Below are 20371 nucleotides of genomic sequence, written 5' to 3'. Positions count from 1 at the left end.
TGAGGGACGTTGAAGATGGCATTTCCAACAACTTCAGCAAGAAGGAATAGAAGGAGAGGGGATCGTCCCCCTCTAAAGCCTCAGGTAGTCCATAAATATTCAGGTTGTTCCTCCTGTTTCAATTTTCCAAATCCTCAGTCTGCTGTAGGAGCCTACGCACCTCGTTTTCTAAAGAACTGAGTCTCTGAGATTCGCCTTGAACAACTGAGATTTGCTATTCCACTGTAGATATTATATTCTCCATTGAGAGCCACTTTTCCTTCAGGGATTGCATTCTGTTGTTCGTTTCTTCAACAACCGGACGTATAGCACAAATCTCCTCTAGTAGCATTTCCATGGATATATTAGTAGATGCCCTATCCGGAGAAGGAGGATCATTTTTCAAACGTTTAGTGGCTGAAGATGGCTTATTGGTTACAGACTGTGCTGTAGAGGTGCGGGAAAAGTGAAATCCCAGCCATCTCTGTAGTAACAATAGACGAAGGCACCATTGGCAAAGAGGATGGGGTCGAGTTCAATGCGCGTATCTTAGGAATAAAGACAACTTGTGGCTTACGCAATTTTCCCATAGAGAGTGCAAAACTGGTAGAGCTATGTTCGTCACTCCAAAAAGACAATCGTTGTGGCAGAGTTCCTCAAGAGGTGTGGCATATGGCATCAATAGAACTGAGGAAATATTAGAGGTAACGCAGTCAAAGTAATGGGAAAATATAATGAAAGCAGCAAAAGCCATTCAAAAAGATTGTGCGATTTGTTTTCATAAGACGCGCTAAATAGGTGGAGCCATGACCGTCTTTCAAACAGGGTAGCAAAAGAAAGTTATAAAACAGTCACTATATCAAACTGTCTCAGGAGGAGCAATATACGATGTATGATATAACTTCTGAGGGAACAGCAGAGATGACGTATCCAAATTTATGGCAAAGAGGAATATTTGTAGCAGAAAATATGTGAGAAGGTCATGAAGGAGCCACAAAAGCCATGGAACTGTGAAATGAGCATTTAAATACTGTATGCAGTTAATTTGTATAGCTGACCAGGTAATGAAGACACAGTAATGGGCATCCTGAGGCATATGCGCTTCAAAAGAGGAAATAACAATGTTAATTTATTCCAAAGGGCTTGAATTTACACTTTTGTAGAGCGAGCGGCAGGCATTAAGCTTATAAACCCCTCAGGCGCTAAAAGCAAGACGGCAGCAGTGAGCCATTCGCACCGTAATGATAGTGCCGGTCATCATTGAAAATGGCGGACTTGCTGAAGAGAGTCCATCAGCGGCAAAATAAGAGAAGCGCAACGCGCTTTAAATTGAAAAGCCGCTCACCAAAGGCCCAACATATCCTGGTTTCAGTTGAGCGGGTTGCAGGTGAAAGTAGGTGCGGAAAAACGTCACATTGAGGTTCGAAAAGTCTGTATGAATTAATGAATTCTTTTTTTGTGTGGTTACTTCAAACCATTACAAAAAGGGGCCAAATGGCAGTCCCAGCAGTGCCTGCCTGGCAGCCTAGGGTGAGGTGCCCATCAGTTTTATGCGAGTGAAGTGAACACATTTGTCAAAGTTGGCCATGTGCTTCACTGTGTCGAACGTGTAGAGGCGAAGGACTGCCTCCTGTGCTGTGAGAGTGCCCAGTTGCAGAAGAATTGGTCTGAGGTAGATTCAGCGGACTAGATGCAGGGCCGTGCAGCAGAGTAAAATATGGCCCAAAGACTCACGTTTGTAATTGCAAAGGTGGCACTCCGTAATGGCTGACCTTACTTTCCCGATTGGATATAGATCTTTAAGAGGGAGGGGATGTAGTCTCGCAGCTAAAATTCTAAATAGGGCTTGTCTCCCCATAGCCTGAGGTTTAGGAAGTCCCAATGAATCGGAGCCTCTCCGCTAGGCGGCCATCTCGCTAGGCACTGAAGCCACGCCTCGTCTTCACAGCTCTTGGTCTCAGCAATTTCTCAGATGCTATACATGCTAATCTCCAAACTCTAGCTAGTGTTTCATCTACCTAGACATTAGTGGTTCCAGAAGGGTAACACTTTTGGTCAGGGCTTTAAGTGGGCCGGGTCTCAAGGGGTCTGAGCACCGGCAGTTGTTTTCAGGGGGCCTCGAAACTGGTCTCTATCGGGCTCTGTTTTGAGCCCTGACACAGGCAGCCCGTTTTTTTTCCCAGACTGCAATGACCGCTGTTTGCTGTCACTGCAGTCCGGAAAAAAGTGCCAGGGCGCAAAACAAAGCCTGATAGAGACCCGTTTCGAGACAGCACAAGGCACATGGATGTGCGCTGCTCACTTCTCAGTAGTAGAGAAGTTACAGCATAACGTCATGCCAGGGGAGTGTTGTGGGGGAAGGGAAATCCTTTAAGAGTCATTCTCTTTCTGAAACTCAGGAGCAGCAACATTGTGGTAGGGTCCCAAGGATTTAATTGGAAGCGTTGTCAATATTATATACAAGTTATAGTTGGCAGCTTATTTATCTTCTGCAAGTAATAACCATTGACAAAGCCAATATTACTTACTTATTGTAAGTATGATGTTACTTGTATCAAATATCTGGATGCAATGACGGAAACAGCAAATTACAAGTCGGGCGGCACACTATGCTAAGCACAGATTTTTTGCGTAAGTGATTTAAAGCCACGCCCCTAATTACACTGGCCACGCCCCTTTGAGAGACCCCACAGTTTTTTCATCCCACTTAAAGCCCTGCTTTTGGTTCTATACAGCTTTTCATGTTAACATTTTAAATTAAAAACGCTCTTATGCAAACTTGATCAATCTTCTGGGGCTTAAACTAGCCTGTCCTGTTCAATCTCACCAATCTTCTGGGGCTTAAACTAGCCTGTCCTGTTCCATCTCACCAAAGTTGAAGTTACTTGGTGCCAGGGAGGGACACTGGTTTGTTGGTAATATTACAGGTTGTTGCACTAATCTTAGGGGTACCCGAAGCTGCTGAACCAACTGATCAGTCTATGCTGATCCTACTTCCTTGTAGCCCCAGGAAAGATCTGGCTGTAGTCATGCCCGCAGTGCCAAATTTTTATTTATTTGAAAACAAAAGTGCCTGTGCTCATCACCTCTCTGCACTGCTTGGTTTGCCCAGTGCTGTTGGTGCTAATTGGTTCTCACAAAAGTTGTTAATCAGTTAAGAGACAAAATGTCAGTAAATTCTCAAAACGCAAAGTAATGAACATTAACATAGGGTCCCATTTCTGTTCCAGTTAAATAGCTAGAACCATATATGGTCACAAGACAACATAATGCATTCACAAGAGCTCTGACCCGATCTCCCTCAGATGAAAACAAAGAACAGTCCCCAAAAATATCATAGTATTTCTTCAGAAAGCGTGCCAACGTGGAGACTGCCTCTCAGAGTCGGGGGGCGGATGCTCCCTCGCAAACATATGAAACTGCATGTTGTATAGTTTTTGCAAATGGAGGAATAGCATTGTACACATGGTGTGAAACCAATATTAATTCACAATGTCCTATGGTAAAACTCAAAATGCATCACTTGGAAATTACTTTTGCTCTAATACTAATGAATAATGCCGCTTTATGCATCACTGAGAAAATAAAAGGCACATCGAACGTTGTATACATAAACTCTGCTATCCAGAGGAAGTGGCTTTTAAAGAAATAATCAAGCGCTGCTCCGTCTACCCGGACATCAGCAGCACGAAGAAGAATACATTTTAAAGATGCAACAAAAACATGGCCTTAAAACTACTTCAATGTAAAAACATTTTACTAAATTCTAGAGGACACATTTTTAACTGGAGCTGCACAGGCAGAGAAGCCTTGTTCATTTTAAAATGTATAATTTACAACAAATGGGAGTGAATTTGACGCCTAGTCATGTCAACTTAAAATGCTTTCTTACGTTCTATACAGTTCAATTTGTTTATTTACGACCGATTTATGAAACTAACCACATTTTATTTACTAATTCTAATTTCACCTTGACAATGCTGCTGTAAATGGTGTGCTTTGAGCGGGTGTTAACTTGAAGTGTGTCTTGCTTTATAATTGTTTAGTTGTTTCGTATATCTGAATGAATCTTTATACATCTTATGTGACCAAAATGGTGCAGAACGCTTTCAAAATCACAGGCTTAAGGGTGTTGGTGGGAGGAGTATTATCCTGAAATTTCTACCTTCTTATTAATTCTTGTAATAAAAGCATATTAGTACTTCTAAAAGCACTTTGGCTACATTTCTCCCCAAAACAATACATTTTAGGCAAATCATTGTAACCGAGGATCCATATCAAATGAGCGACACCTGTATTCATTATATTTGAAATTCAGGAGTGTATTTGAAAATGCATTTCTGAAGTAAGCAGCCATGATGCACAACCCAGAGATTCAAAACAATTGCTAAAATATGGCTGTAGAAGGTGGAGAGTAGGTGTGTGTCCGAATGGAATCGGAATCGTTAGCTATGCCAAGTACGCAGTAATATTGTTTACCAGTCTTACAAAACCCCTCTGCATTGTTTAAAATTGCCCTCTGATCCATATTTTTAAAAGCGGATGCCAGTTCACTGTATACGTGGCATAACTTTTCAAGACTAGCAAGACCTCTGAAATATGCCTGTTTGTCTTTTTTAGTTTCATAAATTGATTTACTTTCTTTCTATTTTTGTATAATCTTGAAAGCCATAAGCTTGTTCCTTCATGACCAGTTTGTATGCAGATGTACATAAACATTACATCTTCTCCAAATAGTACATTATGCATCCGTAACACCACTAACCAGATAATTCTGTATAAAAAAAATCACTAACTCCACTGTAGAGTTCCTGAGGGGGTTCTCTGTCTCTTTCCAAACACTAATTTACCCACACTGTTCATGCTCCCTTATGTCTCTTCTTGGTACCTGGAGCAGATGACTCCCACAAGAGATTTGCATAACTCTCAAACTGCTATAATATTTAGATATCCTCCAGACCACAAGGTTCAGGACTCTACTCTCTGCAGATGTTGAGGACGTTCCTTCTCCCACATCGCAGCAAAGACTGGAACAGCCTCCCCACGCATCTCTGGACCATCACCCCACATCTGGAGTTCTGAATGGTCCTCAAGACCTGGCTGTTTGAATAAGCCTCTGAGACCTGCAAGCACCTGGATACCCTATAGGGTGATTAGCTGTGCTTTATAAATATTGATTGACCAAAGAATTATTTTCTTTATCCTCATGTATTGAAAGTCCTTTCACTTCTTTGATTAAACAGGACTCTTCCTCCACCAGCTCCTTCAATTCTGGGAACTATGGCTGCGACTTGCAGATCAGAGTGACTAGCCGCCATGCAATGCCCTTGGCGCCTCACCAACACCATCTGCATCATCTGGAATGGAAAAAAACAATAGCTCATGCCCCTGTTCAGTCCAAACGAGACCCCCACTCCTAAAGCCGCCAGATGTGGCTGCTATTTGTAATAGCTCTTAAGATGTTGTCAACTTCTATGTAAAGGGATCAACTGCCATTGAGCCACAAATCTTCCGGATTCGCGGAAGGAATGTTGAGTTCAACTCTTGTTTTCTTGTCCGTCATATCCTCTGCTTGTTAGAGCTGTTGTTTACTCCAAGTATTATAAAATTCTCTGTGCTAATTGCGAAAATTACCTCCATCTAGGTGACGTATATAAGGTACTGCAAACATGTTTTCAGTGCTAAATTGCACTGAGTTTGTCTCCAAAACTCTATAATGCAAAGAGATCTGCTTTCATTTCTAAGCATTTTATGTGCTGAGCTCTCTCCTGCTTTTCGCTTGCCTCTTGACCCCATAACTCCTATATGTGTTCCCAATACATGGCCTCTTGCATCAGTCTCCAACACAGAATGTAGGCTAGTTCCAAACAGAGCATACCCATTCCATGACAACATATTCTAATCCCCATCAAGCTCTTATTTTGACTGCACCACTTTGTCTCTCTATACCACTGGCTATTCTGGAAGCAACGTTCCTTGTTCCTCTGAAGAGCCCTGCAATGCAATGGGCTTGGATACTGCACAAAAATTGATGACCGTAAATCAATCACTCTTGTCAACACTCAAATATGCCTCTTTCTTGTGAACAACTGATTACCTTTTCTGTTTAACTGTTTAACTTGCTGGAGATCTTGTAGCCCTGTGGGATGGCTATGGCGATGTCTGGTGCTGAGGTGGCGTTCAGCCAGGTCTCCGTCAGGAAGTAAGGAGAAATCTTTCCTTGGCACACTAATTCACGTAATACAACCAAAATGGTTGTTCGAGTCGCCCAAACTATAGCCACTAGATCCCTTTGCTATCTAGTACACTCACACAACAGTACCTTAGCTCATTGTTTATTTTCATAGAAAAATATTCTTTACAATTTTTGATTAAAAACAACTCATTGCGCGCCTACAATAAAACCACATATATGTTTTGTCATTAGATATTGCACGTTTTGAGGCCTAACATAAACAAAACCAAATCCTGGACTTGCTTAATTCTTTATCTACAGGGTAGGTTTGGTCCCTTGATCGTGCAAAAGAGGCGTCGACGCGTTTCGATGGATTGTACTAATATTCTACCATCTTTGTCAAGACTGACTAATGAGTCTCTCCTGTAGTTGGGCACTGGTTGGTCACGTCGGGGGCGGTGGAGTCTAGGAGGTCCCAGAGTTCGATGGCCTGCTTGCGCGCGGAGCGGATGTTGAGGAGGATGCAGCGGAGGTGGTTGGGTTCTCTGGTTGGTGGTCTGGATGCTGGTGAATCTGCAGTTCCGGTAGGCGCAGGGCCCTTGGGTGCGCCTCGGGGTGGCCCGGTAGCAGGGGTGGTCTCGTCCGGTGTTGAGTGTGTGGAGGGTGTTGGAGTCATAGTGCAGTCGGGCGTTGCGGTGGGTGCGGGGTCCATGGGTTCTGGCGCTGGGCGCGGACGGGCACAGACGATCTTGCCTTTGGCGCGCCGGCTGTGCGCGGCCTCCATATGAAGGGCAAAGGGAGGGAGGAGCAGCTGGGAGGTGGGAGCGGGGCGGCCATTGGGATGCAGGGAGGCGGGGCCGCAGGTGCGCAGCGGCGGCAAACAGCGATGGACACGGGAGGCGGGGGAAAAAAGGAAAGGGGCACAGGGGCAAAGAATACTGGCACAGGGGGACAGAGTGCAAGTGGTACAGAAAGGAAAATAAGGCAAAGGATGGACACCAGAAACAGATGGACAACAGATGGGCACCGAAATAAAACAAAGGCTGGGCACCAGAGACCAAGCAGAACAGTACTCAGAGGCGAGGCAGGTGGCTCAGCACGGGCGGCAGCGGGTCACACAGGTCACACGGGGGGCTGCGTGGCGGTGAGGGGAGCGACCTGCCTGGTGGCAGGTTCAAAGGACGCTCTCTCTACCGCTTCGCGGCCTCCATATGAGGGGCAGAGGGAGGGAGGAGCAGCTGGGAGGTGGGAGCGGGGCGGCCAATGGGATGCAGGGGGTTGGGCCGCAGGGGCGCATTGGCAGGAAACGGCGATGGACACGGGAGGCGGGGGAAAAAAGAAAGAGGCAAAGAAAACTGGCACAGGGGGACAGAGTGTAAGGGGTACAGAAAGCATATAATTGACTTTAGAGAATGAACTAATAGGTCCATTAGATTTTCTGTTCGGGCACTCTAAGGTTGCGTGCAGTCACTGTAATTTATTCAGGAGATACACACGCTACCAACGCGTTTCAGCTCTAGGAGCCTTTCTCAGGTAGCGAGCTCCACAACCCATAGAAAATATAAGCAAATATGATCATGGACCCCACTCATGATCGAACGTACATATTCCGATGGTCCAGGCCGCTTTGCAGCTGCTACATGCCAATGGGGGGGGGGGGCGGGGCGATCGCTTAATATAGTTACAGTCTATATCCCCCCTGCACTTCATTCGGTTGTTCTCCCAGCGCTTGGCGCGTTTCTGCTTCGTCTGCCAGAGGGAGAGCTTATATTGGGAGGAGACTTTAACTCCACTCTCAATGATGATCTAGACTGCGCGCCCCGCGATAACAACACCGCTCCCACTCCATCCTCACGGACTTCCTTGAGACAATGGGCATTGTGGAAGTTTGGCGTTCCCACTTCCTGCACGCACGTCAATTCACGTATCCCTCAGGAGCCCATAATAGTCTTTCTAGAATAGATCATATCTTGTCATCAGCAGATAACGTAGGGAGATTTATAGAGATAACACACTTGCTGCGGGGAATTTCAGACCATTTCCCCATATCAGCCAAATTCATGCAAGACCCCTCCACACAACGTCTCATATTCCCAATGTATCCGGGCTACCTCAAAAATCCCAAAATTTTGAAAGGTTTGTCCAAAGCCACAAAATCCTACTTTGACGAAAACTTATCATTGGTCTCATCGCCTCTTATTCTTTGGGAAGCATTCAAGACGGTCCTAACGGGATAAGCTATTTCCCTAATTACCGACCTCAAAAGGGAGAACGGCACACACGGTTTCAACACTCCAACACGAGATACAAACACTAGAAACAACACTCCCATGACCGCTCTGACATTAACACGCATCTACTCCAGCTTAAAACAGGAATACAAGGAATATTTGTGGGAAGACTCCAAAACTTGACTTATAGCCACGCGCCATACCATATATGAAGTAGGAGATAAAGCCGGCCGGCTATTGGCGTGGCTAGACAAATGGGAGCCTGCGAGCCGCTGGGTGGCAGAGCTCTAGACTGTGCCGGCTGTGGTGGAAACGGATCCCTAGGTTATAGTAGACACATTATCGCGCCACTACTCTGAGGTTTATACTCCAAGCAGTCTCGATAGATCAGGAAAGGCTAAGCTGTTTCTCAAAGATATCCGCCTCCCTACGCTAGCAGAAGATGATGCCAAACTACTAGAGTCAGAGCTCACTACTGAGGATTTAACACTGGCAAAAGGAAACATACAGTCTGGGAAAGCCCTGGGGCCGAATGGCATTCCCATCGAACTATTTAAAAAGAGCACATCTACGCTCACCCCCTACCTATTAAATATGTACAATTCCAGTTTAGAAAGAGGTGAACTCCCTAAAGATCAGAGAACAGCAACGATTGTGACCATTCATAAACCTGGGAAGCTAGCCCGGGACTGAGCTTCCTACAGACACATCTCCCTAATCAACGCAGAAGCCAAGATCTTTGCCAAAGTTTTAGCAAATAGACTCACACCCCACATCACTACTTTGATTCACCCCAACCAGTCAGGGTTTATGCCTCGCAGGAACACAGCCCGAAACTTAAGGCGACTCCAGAGTGTACTAGGACGCAAACACACGATACTGGAAGAAGCTGTGATATTGTCCCTGGACGCCCGTATGGCCTTCGATACGATAGAATGGCCATTCCTATTTGCTGTCCTCACGCGGTTTGGTTGTGGACCTAGATTCTGCTCATAGGTGAGATTACTCTGCACGAAACCCCTTGCGCATGTAGTGGCGAATGGGCATATTTCTAAGGAATTCCCGCTAGGGCGGGGTACAAGACCGGGATGCCCGTTGTCGCTGCGGCTTTTTGCACTTGTTTTAGAGCCTTTCGTGGCATGGATACGACAAGATTCGGTTACTCGCGGGCTCCGCTGGACGGAGAGCTGCAAGGATCGCATATCCCTCTGCTGATGATATCCTGTTATATCTGGCTTCCCCTTATCGTTCTTTGCATAGCGTCCTGCATATTTGGAAGGCCTATGGTAGACGATCAGGATATACCATTAATTGGAGTAAATCTATACTGTATGTCCTACGCGGTCCGCCTTCAAGATTTCCCAAAGGCTGTGCAGTGAAAATAGTAGAAGACCGCTTCAAATACTTGGGGATTCACATCACATTTGACTCTGAGGTTTTTATGACCTCAAATCTGCTGGAACCCCTAAAGAGATTGTGTAGAAACACCAAACACTGGCAGTCCCTGTCATTGACACTTCTAGGAAGGGCAGCACTCCCCCGATTTTTATACCCGCTACAGAATACCCCATTCCTAGTCTCTCTAGCCTATTTCCGGGCCATTAAAAAGATATATGATAATGGACATAGAAGAGTAAATTCACTGATTCATCTCATTTGTGTCAAAGAAATCCTATATACAAAGTGCTAAATCCTTCTAAATTCATGCAGTTGCAACCCCCATGTGAAAGAGATTCAAGTATAGAATACCTGTTGTTCAAGCTAATATAGATCTAACACGTCATGCTAATTTTTTTTCCATTTATTTAGAAAAGTTTAATATAGCGCAAACATGACCCTTGCGGGTATCGGAGTGCTTTACAAGTAAATGGGGCAACGACATACAAATCTTTAAGCATAGTAAAGTATATACAGGATAGGAGAACAGTAAGCTCAAGAAGTAGAATTCTGATGGTCTGTAACAAAAATGTGCTCATAAATAGGAGTTTGACTTTTTTTTTTAAGGAGGTAGTGAAGGGGGTTGGTCTAATTTCAGGGGGGAGAGAGTTCCAGGGGCCATGCCAGAGTAAGCTCAGTTGTAGGTTTTCTTCCTGATGAAACGTTGTGGCTTTAGCAGAAAGGTGTTGGAGCTTCTAGAGGATGTAGAGCCTCCAGACAGCTCAAACTTATTGGCAAGATAACTTGGGGTGTTGAAATGCAGAGCTTTGTCCACCATGCATGCAATTTTTAGTTGAATTCTTGTTTCATAAAGGAGCCAGTTGAGGGACTTTAAGTCAGGAGAGATGTGATTGTACCTTTTTGACCCTGTGATGAGTCTTGCCGCAGAGTTAAGTGAGGGCTGTTGTGGCTCTGGACAGGCCTGAGACAGTGGCGCTTCCATATTCCAGTCTGGGGATCGCGAGTGCTTGCAGAGCCGACTTGAAGTCTTTTTCAGGGAGGAAAGGTTTTAGTTTCCGTAGTATCTTTATTTGTTGGTTTACTTCTTTAGTGGTCGCACAAATATGCTCATGCATATTAAGGTATTTGCCAAGGAATATTTAGAGCGATCTTGCTGATTCAATGATTTGTGGTGTACAATTTAATGCTGTTAATTGCTTCATCCAATCATTAGTAATGTGTATATGTTGTACTCAAAGAGAAGATGAATACTTCAAGTAAGATAGATCAAGTTACTTTATTTAAGTTAGTTAGTTAAGATATAATGTTAACCCCATCAGGAGCAGCTGTCCTGCTGCTCAGCCCTCACTCAACTGACATTCACAGCACACCAACATTCCAATCATCTAACATTCCACACATCATACATACAAGCTGAGCAGCAGGGAAACACAAGTTATAACATATCTCCCTTCGTTATGGGTACAATTGCAAATAAGCAATAAAATGGTTGTCAATGAGATGCACTCTAGTACATATAGTCAGTAATGTAAACACAATGCACTAAAGTACAAAATAACAACACATACAATAAATTTAACACATCCCGCACCGCATTACTTCCTGACATTAACAACTATCTTCATCCTACATCCTTATGCCACTAATTATACAAGTTGGCCAGACCAGCATAAGAAGCAAGACACAAAGGAACAGACTTAATGCAAAAATACCAGGAAACAACGCGCACACCATAAGTGACAGTACTCAAATGACACATCCATACTGCGGGAAAACATACACTCACAACAAGCACACCTCAGCACAACACGTGCACACAGCAAACACATAGGTAGCCGGGAAACCAGGTGCAAACAACAAACCCACAGTCACACACAACACAGATTGTTGAGTGACAACTCTTTGGTGAGACAATCATTGATACCAAAACACAATGACCAATGCATAGCATAGCCCTCAAAAAACCAAAGAGTGACCATATACAGCATGGCCCACAAATAACCAATGAGTGACTATATACAGCATAGACCTCAAATAACCAATGAGTGACCATATACAACATAGCCCTCTAATAACCAATGAGTGACCATATACAGCATAGTCCTCAAATAACCAATGAGTGACCAAATACAACATAGCCCTCTAATAACCAATGAGTGACCATATACAGCATAGCCCTCAAATAACCAATGAGTGACCAAATACAACATAGCCCTCTAATAACCAATGAGTGACCATATACAGCATAGCCCTCAAATAACCAATGAGTGACCATATACTGCATAGCCCTCAAATAACCAAATGACCATATACCACATAGTCACAAAAAACATGAGTTAATGAGTCAAGACACACTCACACACAACATAAGCCGTGTAACAACTCTTGCTAAATAAACTTCAACACCCAAACAACACAACCAAGGGGTGACCATATACCACATAGTCACAACCAACATGGGTTAATGGGTCACCTGACATCTAAACACGACCCACACACAATACTAGTTGTGTAACCACTCCTAAAGAAACAATCACCAACACCAACATAGCCCTCGCACAGGGAGCAAAATATGAGACATTCCCTAGATCTCCACTCATACACAGTAGCAAGTTACACCCATCCTCAAGCATCCTTAGCATTGAACTGTTCGTCTAATTCAGTGAGAATTGTTCCATCAGAGTGTCCGCAGCGTAGATAGTCTTCCATCACTAGGACATCCCCCTGTTCCAGCCACAGATTGCAGCAACACCATGTCAACGACATCAGGCAGTATGATGGCATAATTGTTTCCCTTCGCTGTTACTGCTCTTATTGTCTCTTTTAGTTTAAGTCTTCAGGTTGCAGTGCCTGTTGTAAACTGAAACATCTATGACGTCACCTTCCGCAGACACCCCTTCTATTTTCCCTTGACAGAATTACAATTACTCAAATGGCACTCACTATCTTCTGGAATGACGGATTTAAAGTGTCACAATGAATCACTGTCCCGCTCCATCTCCGAGACGTGTTATTTTCCTGGACGCGTTGCCTTTCTCTCAGACGTGTTATCTCCGAGACGTGTTATTTTTCCTGGACGCGTTGCCTTTCTCTCAGACGTGTTGCCTAGTAACCCAATGTTACTCCAAGATGGCCGCTACGTGACGTGATTGCATCACTACTACTTATGACGTTTTGAGGTTTCTCCAGCTTCCTCAGCGCTACCGTGACTCTAAGAAAGATGCCGCTGTGCAGAAAATTCGAACGGTGAGTGGGAAGTCAGCTCGTGCCTCTCTGCTCGAGTCACTGCAGTTTCAAATTTCGAAAGACGCCTCTGTAGAATGATCACAAATCGCCTCAAACGCCGATCACATTTTGTTATTAACGTCTGACAAAATCACTTTACCATGGGTCATTTTACGCTACAGTTTCCAAACAGAAAGTGGCAATAACTTCTGCTTTTCAACAGTTGCTCTCTTCACAATCACCATTACTTCCGTGCCAACAACATTTCTATTTACTCGCTGTTTCAATCGGTTTCAGTCCATTCTCTGCTTGTGGCACACTTTCCTTTAAACAATTACAGCGCTATTCTCTTTTGCCTTGCCACAGTTTTTCCCTTTTTTTAACTGACACAGCGCTAGTTTCTTTTGCCTTCCCAAAGCCTTGTGAACGTTTAATTTTCCTTTATAACTGTAACTGCACTAGTTTCTTCTGCTTCTCAAAGTTTAAACTGTCACAGCGCTAATCTCTTCTGGCTTTTATTAACAGAACAGCGCTAAACACTTCTTCCTTGCTAAAGTTTTTCATCAGTTACAGCACTAGTCCTTTCTGTTTTGCCAAGAAGCTTTAACCAGGTAACCATGCAGATCACAACGATAGTAGATTTTGTGTAATCACTCTGGCAAATCTTGATTTCAGGGCGACCGATGTAGGGGTCACTGATGGGGTTAGTCTGCCAGCCAACGTTACACACACACTTTACATCCAGACTTAAAGTGTTTTACCTTAGTGTTTCTTCTCTCTTCTTCAACAGTACTTGTATGTTACCGGTTCTTTATTCTTTTCTTCGCTCCTTGGTCACAATGAAGTTTTCTTTATACAGTCCTCTTCTTTTAAGTTGCACGCGTAGATTCTTTATAAAACAGCCCCCAAAATGTCGCCAAAATGTTGTACTCAAATAACCAATGAGTGACCATATACAGCATAGCCCTCAAATAACCAATGGGTTAATGGGTCACCTGACATCTAAACACTGACATTCACAGCACACCAACATTCCAATCATCTAACATTCCACACATCATACATACAAGCTGAGCAGCAGGGAAACACAAGTTATAACATAATCTGATTGGGTGGGGCGATTAGGAGTTATTCAGTTTTTTAGGTGTTAAGTTTGAGGCGGTTACATGACCGCCAATTTTGGGTATTTTGAAGAAAAGGATTGAGGGATCGGATGTTTTCAGGTGATGAGATTTTCAAGTACAGTTGAATGTCACCTGCATAAAGATGGTAGTGAATGTTTGATGCCCATAGCAATCCTGTTACTGGTTCCAGGTGTAGGTTGTAGAGGCTGAAAGGAGGAGCCTTGTGGGACCCCAAGTGTGACCGAAGCAGTGGGTTCGCTTATGACCGTTAGGGGGGTGCTGGTTGTTTAGTGATTGATGACATTATATCTGCAGGTCATCTTTCAAGTTATTTATCTTTTTAAGGAAGAAGGCACATTCTTCACTATTGGGTAGTAGAAAGCATCCATTTGGGGAGAGATTGGGTATGCCCTTGAATTGCTGCTTGACCAGATAGAATATTTTGTTTGGGCAGTTTTTGGCTTAGTCCAGTCGGTTTCTGAAGACATGCGCTTTAGCATTTATGATGCTTTTGTGTTCGGTATTACTGAGATCTTAGCTGTTTGAGGTTTTTCAGAGGTAGAGCGGATCTCCACTTTCGATCAGCTAATCTCAGGTTGCATCTTTCAGTATTGAGGCTATCATTGTACCATGGTTGCGAGTCCTTTGTGAATAGTCTTTTTAGTTCTGAGGGTGCGGTTGAATCAAGAATATTCTTCAAGAAGCTAGTATAGCGATCTGTGAGCTCTTGTACATCTACCATATTTTCAGAGGGTACTAGATTGATGTCAGTTTGGTGAGATTTATATTTCTCATATTTCTTTTCCAAACGTTCGGTGTACTTGTGTGGTAATTGTTCTCCAAGGAATAGTGATGAGGAAGGTAGCATGTTGATGGTCAGACCGATCACAGGGGAAGATAGATTCCAATTGGGTGGAGTTATCTTTTGCAATAAGATCTAGGATCGCCCCCTTGTTGTGTGTGGAACTATCACAAATTTGTGTCAAGTTAAGATCTGTAAGAAAAATGTAAGGCTGTTACCTATGGGGTCATTCAGACTGCCCCAGTGGAGATTGAAATCCACAAAGGAAGATTTGAGTGCCATGTTGACCTGTGTTTGTTGTGGTGATATCCATGATTTGGAGAGATTATCACCTGGCGAATGATAGAATGTGTGCAATTTGCATAGGGTATTATTGTTGCAGGCAATCTCAATACATAAATATTTATTTGATGAAAGAGCAGGGGACTGTAACTGTTTTAACTTACAGGCTGTTGGGGTGATTACAAGCGATGCTACCCCCTAGTCTGATAGGTCTATCTAGTCTGATGATATCGTAACTAAGAGGTTCTAGAATGTCGGATAGGAACAGAGGACTCCTTTATTAACTACGTTGAGATCTGTAAGGTCCATGCGTGTCTAACAGCCGATCTGCAATTGAGAAGAATGCATTTAAGAAAGGATTGGGGATATTCATAGAGGTCTGGGTACGTGAAACTCTCTCGAGGTTATGTTTATTTATCATTCTGTAGTTGAGATTCACTTCTCTTTGGGGGGATGTGACTTTGATTGTCAATTCTCTTCTGGTGAAGAGTGATTCGATATCTTCCGCCGATAATTTTGGGAGAGGAGTTGGCCTAATGGTGGTCAACCTCGAATCTGGGCAACTGGGTTAGAGTCTCTGCAATGACACTGAACATCCTGTGATTCTGGACAAAATCACGTAATCTCCCCATGCCTAACAAAAATGAATGTGTCCTCATGTAATGCAACTGGTGCTATGTAAAGCTCTCTGATACCCGATTCAGTCAAGTTCGCGCTATAGAAAACTCTGAAAAAAAAAGTTTGAATCATTGTATCCAAAGGGTTTAGAGGGTGTATTGCGGGCAGTGAAGTGTTCTCCAACTCCGCATTGAGTGCTTCGGGATGGATGAGGATAGGATGGGTGTGGGAAGAGTAGGAGGCATAGAAGGGAAGGAGTTAAGTTGTTCACGACCAGACAAAGTCGAACTGAGATTCTTACTTATCCCATCATTGGTAGTCGACTTAATGGTAAGATGTATAACACTATGTAAGTCTTCCTTTATTTGATGTAATGTTTGTATGATCTCATTCATCCTGGTCACTAGTAGGATGTGCGAGGGTAAAGTGCGGGCTTGAAGGCAGGGGAAAGAGGGAGATACGGTGTTGGAATCTATGCTGGTCAGGTAAGTTTGACTAGCAGTCAGATGTAGAGGAGTGGCCTCAACATTGCGACCTTGGAGTATGGGGAGAGTAGGTGGCATGGAGTTGATCCTGGGTAGGCGTAATGCTGTTGGCCATGGGGGATGTGCGAGTAGAGATAAAGGATCAGAGGAGTTAGAGGGATTTCGATTAGTTTGTGGGGGGTTAGGGTGAAGTTAAGGAAGCAGGGTCAGGGATTGACTGAGGGCCATGATAATGGGTTTAGTCCTTTGACTTCAATGGATTGTAGTGAGCGATGTGGCCAGTAAGGCCTCAGTAGGTAAATGATTACCATGGTTATATGGTTCAGCTATTTTTGCACTTGGTGTGAGGTGGGAATGTGGTGAGGTATAGCGAGCGATGGGGGTTGGCTTGAATCCCTTTGAAGGCAAATGTCTGTTGCACGCCTGTTTATAGAGGCCTTGGAAAGGGGAGAGAATATTTGTGGTTACAGTTTTTTTGATTAAGGGTAACATTTTCTCAACTAGCTGTAGGTTGTGATCAGAGGCTTGGGTGTGGATGTCCCACTATTGTAGATGGAGATGGTTGTTCCTGCTTCGTAGGTAGAAGAGGGGGGTTACAGAGAGTCTTGAGCCATGGGGAGTTTCTTTGGATGCAGAGATCTGGAGGAGGTAGAGAAAGGCTTTCCTTCAGTGTGACCTTCTCGTATAGAGGATGGGGTCACATGTGATAGCCCCTTTTTTATGCAAAAGTATGGGTCAGAGATCAGGGTTTCAGGGTGGGCTTTTAAAAGTCTGTGTAAACTTCTTACCCGCATTTTTAGTAAGGTTCTTGGGATAATTTATTTTGTAAACATGTTTGCGATATTTTACTAAGCTAGGGTCCGATGCTGTTCATTGAACCATAACTCACAAGGTGCATCGAGCAGGTGTTTGAAGTTCGAGCAATCGACCTTCGGGATGATGTAAGGTGAGGGTTTGAGTCAGTTATGCATCTTACTCATGTTGTGAGGCGAGGGTGTGAGTCAGCTAAATGTGTTTCTATCGGAGTGTGAAAGGAGGCTGGGTACGGTGGGCGAACATAGGGTTGCCAAGATGTCTGTGGGTGAGTCCCCTTGAGCACGCCGAGATAGTGAACAGCAAGAATTATTGACATCGGAATACCGCGAATCATGCAAGAGTATATCCAATAATCTTTTAGGAAAGTTCAGAGGCTAAAACATTGAAATAGGATGACTAGTGCAACAGATCATATTCTGTTATCTGCCAATCCGACTAGTATATGGCGTATGATTGTAATTGTAACTTGCACGCAATTTATGTCCCAGTTCTGGGAAAAGCTCATCAATCTAGTACAGGCCTAATGCTGAAAATTAATGTTTACAAATATTTTAAACTGTGGAATTAGTGTGGCCAAAGTTGATACAGGCCTAATGATGAGGATTGATTACAAGTATTTTAAAGCACGGGATTGCCGCAGCATAAGGTGATATTAATGAGGGATCCATATTTAGTCTGTATGCTTGGATAGTTCTTGTCCTTTTTTATGTTTAGTTAAGTGGAACAGGTTGCACGAGTCCTGTCTCTATAAGCTGAGTTGGGTGCAGTCCTTTGTTAGTTTCAAATATTGTGAGTGGCGTCCACAGGGGAAGATAAAAGAAAGGACGACAAGGTGTCTAACAATCAGTAGCAACCCATCAAAATAAGTAGAGGAGTGCTCAGAATAGGCAAGGCAGGGAGTGTTTTTTTTCTTCTGCCCGGGTTGTGAGCGAGATAAAAAAGAGGGGGTAGGTCACTTACCATGCATGCACAATGGAGACAGACTCATGACTGCCCCTTGAGCAGGATATTAATCTGTGATCAAATTGGAATCTGGCCAGCATCAAAAGCAACGCCACAAGGGCACCCAGGCAACCCAACACTCTGCTCAGTGTATCATAGAATATAATGCAGTTTTCCCCGGACAAGGCAGTGAGCAGCATGAGTTGTAGGAAGCTGGTGTCCAAATCTCAATATGGGATACAACGACGTTAAGCCCTAACCAAGCCCAAGTGGGCATAGTATCTCTCAGTTTCCTGAATAGTTGAGGGGAGCTCAAACCATATACCTGCCGAAATGGGCATAGGGTACTGATATTGGATCTCAGAACAATTCCCAGCATAGAAAATCTTTAAGACACCGGTTTTCATTGAGCATTCCTCTGGATGCTTGAGTTTAACCTTTGGCAGAATGATCCCAAAAACATATAAATGCCTTGCCCTGCCCCGTGGCCAGACATATAGACTTGTATTGGATACGTATTCCACAGCAGTGGCCTATTTCTCAATACCTTTTACTATAAATCGAGATTTCCTCAAACTGAATGCACCTCCATTTCTTCCTCTTTATTCAGGCCTAGGTCTAAAATATAGACTCCAACTTCCTGAGTTGTCTAGTCCTATTTCCTTCCCTGTGGTTCTTATTCACCCTATCTTTAACAAAGAATCTTAACTTTGAGACATGGTTCACATCCCCCCAAGATCGTCCCCCTCCTATATGTGATAGAGGGTCTAGTGGACAGGGCTAAGCCTATCGCCCCATCATTCTTTATTTATGGCAGGCCTGATGTAATGTGATGACAAGTAGGTGGTTATAAAGCGTATGCATTTCTCCTTCCTAGTATTGTTTGAATTGGGGTACAACAATCTGTCCCTTGTGAGAGGTTCTGATTTTTTTTCTCTGCAGTGGGATACCCTCTCCCTAAATCTACTTAAGGAACATTTTCTGTGTATAGAATTCATTCTCCTTATTGCTCACCCTCTTAATTCGTAGCATCTCATCAGTTCCTTGGGTGATGGCTAGTGTAGTACAGAATACTGTTGCCTGCTGTTTCTTCGTGGTGTATGGTAGATATAATCCTACCTCCCTTGATCAGTAGTTTGACATCCAGAAACCTGCTCTCCGCCAGACTCATTTTGGAGGTGAACTTCAAATTGTGAGGGTTGTTATTCAAACTGCCCAGAAAGGTCTGTGCCTTATTGCAGGGACCATCCAATAGTATGAACAGGTCATCAATATCCCTGGTCCATGACAGGATATGCTGGATGTATTCATAATGGCATTACGTCCAGGTAACCTGCTCCTCCCACCAGCCCATCATGAGATACGTGAAGTAGGGGTTGAAGCAGGTGCCCATCGCGGTTCCAGTCTGCTGCCTGTAGTAGATAACTTCATCAATAAAGATATTCTTCTTTGGTCCGTAGTGAATCATTTTGATCAGCATTTTATTATGCTCATAAAAACAGGCCGCCCTTGTCTTGAGATAGTATTTACATGCCTGTATACCAAATGAGCGATCGATTCAGGTCTATAATGATGTCACGTCCATGGTGATCATGATTTAAGAATCAGACCAATCCACATTCTGAAATTTGGTCAAAAAGTTGCTACTGTCCCTATTATAAGAGAACAAAGCAGTGACTGTATTTGGGAGGAAGCCAAATTCTAATTTTCTATGAACACAAGTTCAGTAGCTAAATGGTGCACTTTGTGGGAGGCTTATAAGATTGTAATTAGGGGAAGCTCCAGGTTCTACTTAAAGCCTGAAGAGCATGTTGGCAACGTGGAGAGAATAACATTAGAAGAAAGGGCGATTGTCTTGAGTGGAGAGGAACCTGTGAGGGTGACCTAAACACATTACGCCTTCTATGAGTGACAGTATATAAACTTAAGACTCGTGCCTACGAGACCGCTTACTCCTTGTAGTTGGCATCACATGGAGGCACCTACAACATGGGCTAACAAGGGTGGAAAGTCGTTGTATTCGCTTGTGAACCAAGATAGAATGACTAACACAGCTGTGCACATTAAAAGGACAAAGGTCGCAAAGGAGGGAGACTATCCAAGGTAATCTTGTAATATATAACTATCTGTTAAAGTCTGCAAATGTATCTGTTCTAGCAAGAGGTTGTCACAACATAACCCTTAGTTCCTTAATTCTGCACAACTGTTTGTTTTATAAAGCAAAGACACACCTTATAAATCCACCATGGCTGGAGTATACATATTAATAATGTGGGATTGGATCGAAATCTGTA

Source organism: Lissotriton vulgaris, chromosome 5, assembly GCF_964263255.1.
Source record: "Lissotriton vulgaris chromosome 5, aLisVul1.2, whole genome shotgun sequence".
Taxonomy (NCBI): domain Eukaryota; kingdom Metazoa; phylum Chordata; class Amphibia; order Caudata; family Salamandridae; genus Lissotriton; species Lissotriton vulgaris.
Note: the sequence above shows the minus strand (reverse complement) of the source record.